General features: G+C 48.7%; 1 protein-coding gene across 1 annotated transcript in view; it reads left to right on the top strand.

Annotated features, from left to right (window-relative positions):
• Positions 1 to 10,000, top strand: part of slc7a5 (solute carrier family 7 member 5) — a gene marked incomplete at its 5' end in the record, with an annotated part of 29,488 nt that overhangs the window by 11,931 nt on the left and 7,557 nt on the right. The window lies entirely within an intron of this gene.

The following is a 10,000-nucleotide window of genomic DNA, read 5'->3' as shown; positions in this document are numbered from 1 at the left end:
AAAGCTGTTTTATTTGTCTGTTGGCAGCGGTGTGCATCAGTGACATTCCCTCTCTCTGTCTGTCTGCCTCCATCGGTCTCTCACTACCTCTCTACAGTATCTGTCTCTGTGCTGTCTCACACACACACACACACACACACACACACACACACACACACACACTTTGGGAGCAGGTGATCTCTCTATGGTGTGTGTGCGTGTGTGTGAGAGGGAGAGAGAGGGAGTGTGTGGGGAAGAAGCTAGGTTTCCACAGGCCCCTCTTGGCCACTAGCCTGAAGACTGCACTCTGGGGCTGGACTGTAACAGGATCCCATGATGCTTTATTTACAGCAGGACACAGCTACTACACACACACACACACACACACACACACACACACACACACACACACACACACACACACCTTCCCTCCTCCCTCCCAGAAACGCTAACCTTGCCTCAGGTAACGACGGAACATTTACAAATCTCCTCGCCACGCGGGCCTGAATCTGGAGGTAGAATTTTTAAATGTAATATTTTTAAACCAAGTTCCGTCCCAGCGTAGGAAGGAGACGCAGGGGAGAGAGAGGCCCACACGGCACTGTCTCTGGGCGGGGCAGCATCTCTGGGCGGGGCAGCATCTCTGGGCGGGGCAGCGTCTCTGGGCGGGGCAGCGTCACTGGGCGGGGCAGCGTCTCTGGGCGGGGCAGCGTCTCTGGGCGGGGCAGCGTCTCTGGGCGGGGCAGCGTCTCTGGGCGGGGCAGCGTCTCTGGGCGGGGCAGCGTCTCTGGGCGGGGCAGCATCTCTGGGCGGGGCAGCATCTCTGGGCGGGGCAGTCATCATGTGTGCAATAGCTAGGCCTTGATGGCAGACACAGGAACAGGCAGGTCAGGGTGAATTCGGAGGATAGCGCTGTCTCCCTTAGGGGTGTGTGTGTGTGTGTGTGTGTGTGTGTGTGTGTGTGTGTGTGTGTGTGTGTGTGTGTGTGTGTGTGTGTGTGTGTGTGTGTGTGTGTGTGTGTGTGTGTGTGTGTGTGTGTGTGTGTGTGGGGACATTTCCTGGACTCCCATGGATACTTAAATGTCAGTGTGTCTCGGCTCTTGGGATGTGGTCCCATCTGGCCGAACACCAGCCATAACAACTGCTGCTCCGTTGCTGGTTGTTGTGGTAAAGAGACGCCATCATCACCCAACCCGCCAACTCTGCCGTTGGCACAAGGCGAGCTGCTCCTGTTACGGCGCCGTGGGCTTTAGTGAGACACCAGTCACGTCTACTCTGGCGTTAACCAGTTTGTGTTTGACGCAGATTACCCAGAGGATAGGAACACAGGGGCTTCTCTCTCTGCCGAGGCGGTGAGCTCATCCTACTGCCTCTCCATTGGCTGCTGTTGTCCATCTCTTTCATTTGATTGGAGGTCGGCTTTCCTCTGTTGATATTGGGCTGTTGGAGACGGTGTTCTCCAGCAGCTCTGACCTCATGTAATCACATCAGCTTCTGGGCATCTGATTCCCCTCATCTGTGTGTGTGTGTGTGTGTATGTGTGTGTGTGTGTCTGTGTGTCTGTAACCGTGGATGTGTTTGTGTAGGGGTGTGTGTGTGTGTGTCTGTGTAGGGGTGTGTGTGTGTGTGTGTGTGTGTGTCTGTGTAGGGGTGTGTGTGTGTGTGTGTCTGTGTGTCTGTAACCGTGGATGTGTTTGTGTAGGGGTGTGTGTGTGTGTGTGTAGGGGTGGGTGTGTGTCTGTAGGGGTGTGTGTGTGTGTGTGTGTGTGTCTGTGTAGGGGTGTGTGTGTGTGTCTGTGTAGGGGTGTGTGTGTGTGTGTGTCTGTGTAGGGGTGTGTGTGTGTATGTGTGTCTGTGTAGGGGTGTGTGTGTGTGTGTGTGTGTGTGTGTCTGTCTGTAACTGTGGATGTGTTTGTGTAGGGGTGTGTGTGTGTGTGTGTGTGTCTGTGTAGGGGTGTGTGTTAGTGTGTCTGTGTAGGGGTGTGTGTGTGTGTCTGTGTAGGTGTGTGTGTGTGTGTGTCTGTGTAGGGGTGTGTGTGTGTGTGTCTGTGTAGGGGTGTGTGTGTGTATGTGTGTCTGTGTAGGGGTGTGTGTGTGTGTGTCTGTGTAGGGGTGTGTGTGTGTGTGTGTAGGGGTGTGTGTGTGTGTCTGTGTAGGGGTGTGTGTGTGTGTCTGTGTAGGGGTGTGTGTGTGTGTCTGTGTAGGGGTGTGTGTGTGTGTCTGTGTAGGGGTGTGTGTGTGTGTCTGTGTAGGGGTGTGTGTGTGTGTCTGTGTAGGGGTGTGTGTGTGTGTGAAGGGGTGTGTGTGTGTCTGTGTAGGGGTGTGTGTGTGTGTGTGTGTGTGTGTGTCTGTGTGTGCGAGCTCTAAGAGAAGTTGTAGAGGTGTTTAACAAGAGAGACCCTTCAGGGGCATCTAACGTTACACGCATTTGAATCAATTAACCTTTATTCGTACAATAGTGATGGACAAAAATGCACAGTGATTATGTGGACAAAGAACGAACACACACACACACACACACACGCACACACACACACTCACACACACACACACACTTCAGTTCCTTTCATTTGTAAGCAGTTCATTCATAGATTCACATTATGGGGTGTGAAAAGTGCCCTTTGGTTGCTTGTTCAAAGCTTACTTACAACGTGTATGTATGTGTGTGTGTATGTGTGTATGTATATACATACACACACACATACAGACATACACACAGGTTCGTGTGAACCAGCAGAGCTCACTGCAAAACATGCGCACATGCGCGGTAGTCGATCGCGCTTTAAATGAATGGGGGAGCTCACGTGACCGAATGACTGTTTGCGTTGTGAGTTGTGAGCTCAGTGGCGCGTGTATGTATGTATGTGTGTGTGTGTGTGTGTATGTATGAGATCGAACATAGCCTACATACATACACACACATACACATACACGTTCGTTCCAACCAGCGCAGCTGTATGTTAAACTGCTTGCGCATACAATCGCGGTAGCTACCGCACTTCCGCGTGACGTCACCGAATGCTCTGCCGCTGTTTTGAGAAGAGCGTGTATGTATGTATGTGTGTGTGTGTGTGTGTGTGTGTGTGCAGGGGCGGGGTGGCCATCGGGAGGTTCGGGACGACTCCCGAACGGCCGACCCATCCAGGCCGAACCGGCTGTGGGGAAAATAAAATAAAAAATATTGTATATTATATTTATAATATATTTCCCGGTGGCCTGGCGCGCCAACTGGCCTGGCCCGCGGTGAATGGCCTGCCCCCCTGTCAACAAATCGCGCAGCACCCCCCCCCCCCCCCCCCCCCCCCCGTCAACAAGTCGCGCAGCACCCCACCCCCCGTCAACTAAACGAAACTGAAGGTGTTCCATCTCACCGCGTCGGCGATCGACTACCGCGCGGATGCGACATTTGTCCCGCCACGGTCTCCTGTCATTTCTCCCTGGCTTGCAGGCACGACTTGCTCGCACGAAACTTGAAAGCTATGTTATCATGTAGCCAGTAGATATGCTAAGAAAATTGCATATGTTTGCAAACTAAAACAAGTTGTTGGAGCCATATGTAGAATATATTATTGTCAAATGTTTTTTGTTTGGGCAATCATGGTTCATATGTTTTGGTTTGATTTATGTTCTCATTAATTGGTAATTCTTAGTTTAGGTCGTTTGGAATGATTACTCCCCCCTAGCCTATATTATGGTAACGGTACTGCACCCAGCATGGTTCGCTAATTGATACCAATTATCTATGTTTAAATGGGTGTCTACCAGGAAGGCAGGAAGTGTTGGACAATTTCTATGTGGATGATTGTCTCAAGGCTGTGGACACAGAAGGTCAAGCTGTGTCTTTATACAGAGACCTTACAGAGGTGTGTGCCAAAGGAGGATTCAGGCTAACTAAGTGGGTTAGTAACCACCGCACTGTCCTCTCCTCAATACCGGAGGAGGAAAAGGCAACAGAAGTAAAAACACTGGACTTGGATAGGGAACATCTTCCTATGGAGCGAGCTCTTGGAGCTCAATGGAACGTTGAGCATGACATCTTCACGTTCAGTATAGCAGTCAAGCAACAACCAACAACAAGACGGGGCATACTCTCAGTTGTCAACTCCGTGTATGACCCTCTGGGGTTCCTTGCACCAGTCATACTTACCGGCAAGCGGATTCTACAGGACCTGTGTAAAATCAAGCTTGGATGGGATGAGGAGGTCCCAGAGGTGATTGCTCAACAGTGGCATCAGTGGATGGCTGAATTGCAGCAGCTGGATGACTTTCGTGTGAACCGATGTCTTACACCAAGTGACTTTGGTGTGATAAAGGCAGCGCAACTGCATCACTTTTGCGACGCCAGTGAAGTTGGATATGGAACAGTGTCTTACCTTCGATTGACCAGCTACAGCAACGACGTCCATTCTACTTTAGTAATGGGAAAAGCAAGAGTGCGCCATTGAAGCAGACAACCATTCCCAGACTGGAGCTTGCAGCCGCAGTCCTGGCGGTTAGAATGGACAGGATGCAGAAGACAGAGCTGCAATTTATGTGGGATGATTCAGTGTTCTGGTCAGATAGTATGACTGTCTTGAAGTACATCTCAAACACCACCACAAGATTCCAAACCTTTGTGGCAAACCGGGTTTCAGTCATTTGAGACATGTCCAAAGTGTCACAGTGGAGACACATCAGCTCAGGTCTTAATCCTGCGGACGATGCGTCACGTGGCCTAGGAGCTGGTGCTCTTCTGGAGTCCAAAAGGTGGATATCTGGTCCAGACTTCCTCGCACTGCCAGAGTCACAGTGGCCATGTTCTGTTGAAGAGTCGGGCAAGGTCGCTGATGATGACCCTGAAGTGAGAAATCGTATCGCTGTTTACAGCACAGTGGTGGAGGGAGAGAAGAACCCTACAAGCAAGCTTATGGAACACTTCTCCAAGTGGACTAGCCTCAAGAGAGCTGTGGCATGGATCTTGAAGGTTAGAAAAGTGCTTCAAAGCTTGTGCCAGGAAAGAGCTATGGCACAAAAGGCACTTTGTGCACAAATGGATCACAGCAACAAACCACAAACACAGTTGGAGGACCACATGAAGCAATTTAAGAATAAACTGACCACTCAAGGTCTTTCTGTGGATGACATGGCTCAAGCAGAGGATGCCATTGTGTGCTTTGTGCAAGAGCACAATTTCCATGATGAAATGGCTGCATTAAAGAAAGATTCCACAGTAAAGAAGAGCAGCTGTGTTTACAGACTAGACCCAGTTGTGGTGGATGGAGTGCTGAGGACTGGCGGCAGGCTGAGCAGATCAGCCATGCCAGAAGAGATGAAACATCCAGTAATCCTGCCCAAAGGTAGTCATGTGTCTGAGCTGATACTCCAGCACATCCATGAGGTGACAGGCCATGGCGGGAGGAATCACATGCTCTCCAGGCTTCGGCGGCATTATTGGATTCTGAGAGCCAATTCTTTGGCAAGAACGATCATAAGGCGATGTCACGTCTGTCGACGTCAACGTGGGAAAATAGGAGAGCAGAAGATGTCTGACCTGCCCGCCGATCGCATCACACCAGATCAACCTCCTTTCACATATGTCGGTATGGACTACTTTGGGCCCATCGAGGTGAAAAGAGGACGTGGCACTGTGAAGAGGTACGGAGTCATATTCACATGTTTGACCTGTCGAGCCATCCACCTGGAAGTCGCCCATTCTCTGGACACCGACTCCTGCATTCACGCGCTTCGACGATTCATTTGCAGGAGAGGACAAGTGAAGGAGATCAGGTCAGATAATGGCACTAACTTTGTAGGCTCTGCTCGTGAGTTGAAAGAGGCCCTGAACAGGCTCAATGGACAGAAGATTGAGAAAGCCTTACTGCAGGAAGGTATAACATGGAGATTCAACCCTCCCCACGGTGCCCACCATGGTGGTGTGTGGGAGCGGTTAATTCAACAAGTGAAAACCATTCTCCACTCCATCCTGAGACAACAAACACTGGATGATGAAGCCTTACAAACAGCGTTGTGCGAAGTAGAAGCAATACTGAACGATCGCCCAATCACTCCAGCGTCAGATGACCCAGGTGATTTAGAGGCCTTAACACCCAACCACCTCATTCAGTTAAAAGGAAAACCAATTCTTCCACCTGGTCTGTTCAGTAAAGATGATGTGTATGCTCGAAGACGTTGGAGGCAAGTGCAGTATATTGCAGACCTCTTTTGGAGAAGATGGACTAAGGAGTATCTGCCAATGATGCAGGAGCGTCAAAAATGGAACCGCAGAAGGCGGAACTTCGCTCCTGGAGACGTAGTCCTCATCGTGGACAGCCAAGCCCCACGCAACTCTTGGCTGATGGGCAGAATAATTAAAACAGTACCGGACTCCAAAGGCTTCGTCCGCCGAGTTCACCTAAAGACAAAAACAAAGGAATTGGAAAGACCAATAGATAAGATTTGTTTGCTCCAAGAAGCAGAATAGACTTTGGTTCAAAGCATCAAGATGATGGGCCAGTGGTGAACACTGTGCTCCAACAGGTGTCACTGTTCTCGAGCAGCTGACCCAAACCCCCCCCCCCCCCCCCCCCAACTGACAATCACACCCACTGACAAATCATCCTGTTTTACCACAATGGACTATGCAACATATGGACAATACTGTATACCCTGTTTGCTTTGTGAGTGGAGACGATGAACTTTGATTTTTGCTATCTAAAAAGAAAAAAAGAAAAAAAAGTTTAAAAAAAAGAAAAAGAAAAAAAAAGTTATGTATTCCATGTATGTACGAATTGAAATTGTATCATTATAAATTGTATACGTTAGTACTTATGAATTATAGTTGTAACCTAGGTATTACGGTTTAATATAGTACTGATAGGCTCCATTTATGTTTATAGTTAATTGTCTTCCGGGTTAACAATTAGGGGCCGGAATGTTGGAGCCATATGTAGAATATATTATTGTCAAATGTTTTTTGTTTGGGCAATCATGGTTCATATGTTTTGGTTTGATTTATGTTCTCATTAATTGGTAATTCTTAGTTTAGGTCGTTTGGAATGATTACTCCCCCCTAGCCTATATTATGGTAACGGTACTGCACCCAGCATGGTTCGCTAATTGATACCAATTATCTATGTTTAAATGGGTGTCTACCAGGAAGGCAGGAAGTGTTGGACAATAGACGGGGTGATCATATATTTTTCAACCACCACCACACCACCAGCACACACTCGTATGGACTAAGTTAATCCAGTTTTCATGTCGAATTTGGAATTGTGAAACCTACCTGTTTGGAACTCGAAGGTGGGATTACAATAAACAACCTTGGATTTTATATATGGACTCGATTGGATTATTGCTTGGAAGGTGCGTCTGGAAAGTTTGCTACCCCGACTGGTCACGGCTAATGAACGTTTGGGACCTCGAAAGCCGTTACACAAGTGAACACAATTTTACAATCGAAAAATGCTTATGAGACCATGATTTTACTTATATGGGGCAAAAGTGGTTTTCCATCGATATCTCTGTCAAATATGCTGCGATCGCGCCCAAAATTTGAAGGGAGCTCGTACACGGTAATATGTGCAGGCAAGTATAACCACATATTTGCAGGTCCAGTCATTCTGGAGAAAATGGGAACGCGACTTTTGTCCTGCGCGACTTTTGACCCGGCTCTCCCCCATCTAAACAAAAAAACAAATTGATTTGGCATACATCTACCCACAAAGCATGGTCTTGTCATCTAACCACGCAGATATTAATATTTTTAGTGCTATATTTACCATAGTCGTCTTCATTCTCTGAAGCGATGTATCGAAGTCCTTCATTAAGCGAGTCGAAACAGACACACACACACACACACACAGACATACATACACACACACACACACACACACACACACACACACACACATACATACACACATACACGCTCTTCTCAAAACAGCGGCAGAGCATTCGGTGACGTCACGCGGAAGTGCGGTGGCTACCGCGATTGTATGCGCAAGCAGTTTAACATACAGCTGCGCTGGTTGGAACGAACGTGTATGTGTGTGTGTATGTGTGTGTGTATGTATGTAGGCTATGTTCGATCTCATACATACACACACACACACACGCATACATACATACACGCGCCACTGAGCTCACAACTCACAACGCAAACAGTCATTCGGTCACGTGAGCTCCCCCATTCATTTAAAGCGCGATCGACTACCGCGCATGTGCGCATGTTTTGCAGTGAGCTCTGCTGGTTCACACGAACCTGTGTGTATGTCTGTATGTGTGTGTGTGTATGTATATACATACACACATACACACACACATACATACACGTTGTAAGTAAGCTTTGAACAAGCAACCAAAGGGCACTTTTCACACCCCATATCACATGCTTCATCATAAGTGGGAGAATTGTGTGTGTGTGTGTGTGTGTGTGTGTGTGTGTGTGTGTGTGTGTGTCCCTCTTCCCACCACTGCCTGGTACTATGGCCCCAGTCATGTGACCAGCTATCACAGGCTCCCAGTGAGGTCTGGCTGGGGGTGGCGGGTCACATGAACGACCCAACCACACCAAGAACACTCCTGAACACTACGACCTTTCCTCAACACTCCCAGCGTCATCCTAAACACTCCAACCTCTCCACACACTCCTGAACACTTCACAACTCCACAACTGCCCCTCAACACTCCAACCTCTCCGCACATTCAAACACTCCTGAACACGCCAACTGCTCCTCAACACTCCAACTGCTCCTCAACACTCCAACTGCTCCTCAACACTCCAACTGCTCCTCAACACTCCAACCCTCCAGACGGTACAACATGCCAATACTACACACAGACCAACTCTCTCAACACCAGACAGACCAGCTCTCTTAATACCAGACAGACCAGCTCTCTTAATACCAGACAGACCAACTCTCTTAATACCAGACAGACCAACTCTCTTAATACCAGACAGACCAGCTCTCTTAATACCAGACAGACCAACTCTCTTAATACCAGACAGACCAACTCTCTTAATACCAGACAGACCAACTCTCTTAATACCAGACAGACCAACTCTCTTAATACCAGACAGACCAACTCTCTTAATACCAGACAGACCAACTCTCTTAATACCAGACAGACCAACTCTCTTAATACCAGACAGACCAACTCTCTTAATACCAGACAGACCAACTCTCTTAATACCAGACAGACCAACTCTCTTAATACCAGACAGACCAACTCTCTTAATACCAGACAGACCAACTCTCTCAACACCAGACAGACCAGCTCTCTTAATACCAGACAGACCAACTCTCTTAATACCAGACAGACCAACTCTCTTAATACCAGACAGACCAACTCTCTCAACACCAGACAGACCAACTCTCTTAATACCAGACAGACCAACTCTCTCAACACCAGACAGACCAACTCTCTTAATACCAGACAGACCAACTCTCTTAATACCAGACAGACCAACTCTCTCAACACCAGACAGACCAACTCTCTTAATACCAGACAGACCAACTCTCTTAAAACCAGACAGACCAACTCTCTTAATACCAGACAGACCAACTCTCTTAATACCAGACAGACCAACTCTCTCAACACCAGACAGACCAACTCTCTTAATACCAGACAGACCAACTCTCTTAATACCAGACAGACCAACTCTCTCAATACCAGACAGACCAACACACAGACCAACTCTCTTAACACCAGATAAACCAATATAGGAGAGCGGACCCCTGCGTGCCAGGCTCTGTCATGCATGCATCTGTGTGTGTGTGTGTGTGTGTGTGTGTGTGTGTGTGTGTACAGCGAGACGCCGCGGCCTATGGTTAGCCGTGGGAGGCGGGGCGGACCTTTTGTGGCGTGTTTCTCACGGGCCAGCGCGGCCATGGCCGGACCGGGGCCCCCGTCTGTATCAACACACGCTGGGATTTGTTGGTTTAGGTGCCGTCTGGTTCTGGGGTCCGGCTCAGCTAAACCCATCCCCTGCTACGCCCGGAATCCTGCCTGCCACCCCCCGCTGCCCCCCTCAGGCATG

This window comes from Borostomias antarcticus, assembly GCF_949987555.1.
Source record: "Borostomias antarcticus genome assembly, chromosome: 18".
In the NCBI taxonomy this organism is placed as follows: domain Eukaryota; kingdom Metazoa; phylum Chordata; class Actinopteri; order Stomiiformes; family Stomiidae; genus Borostomias; species Borostomias antarcticus.
This window is presented reverse-complemented; position numbering and strand designations above follow the sequence as displayed.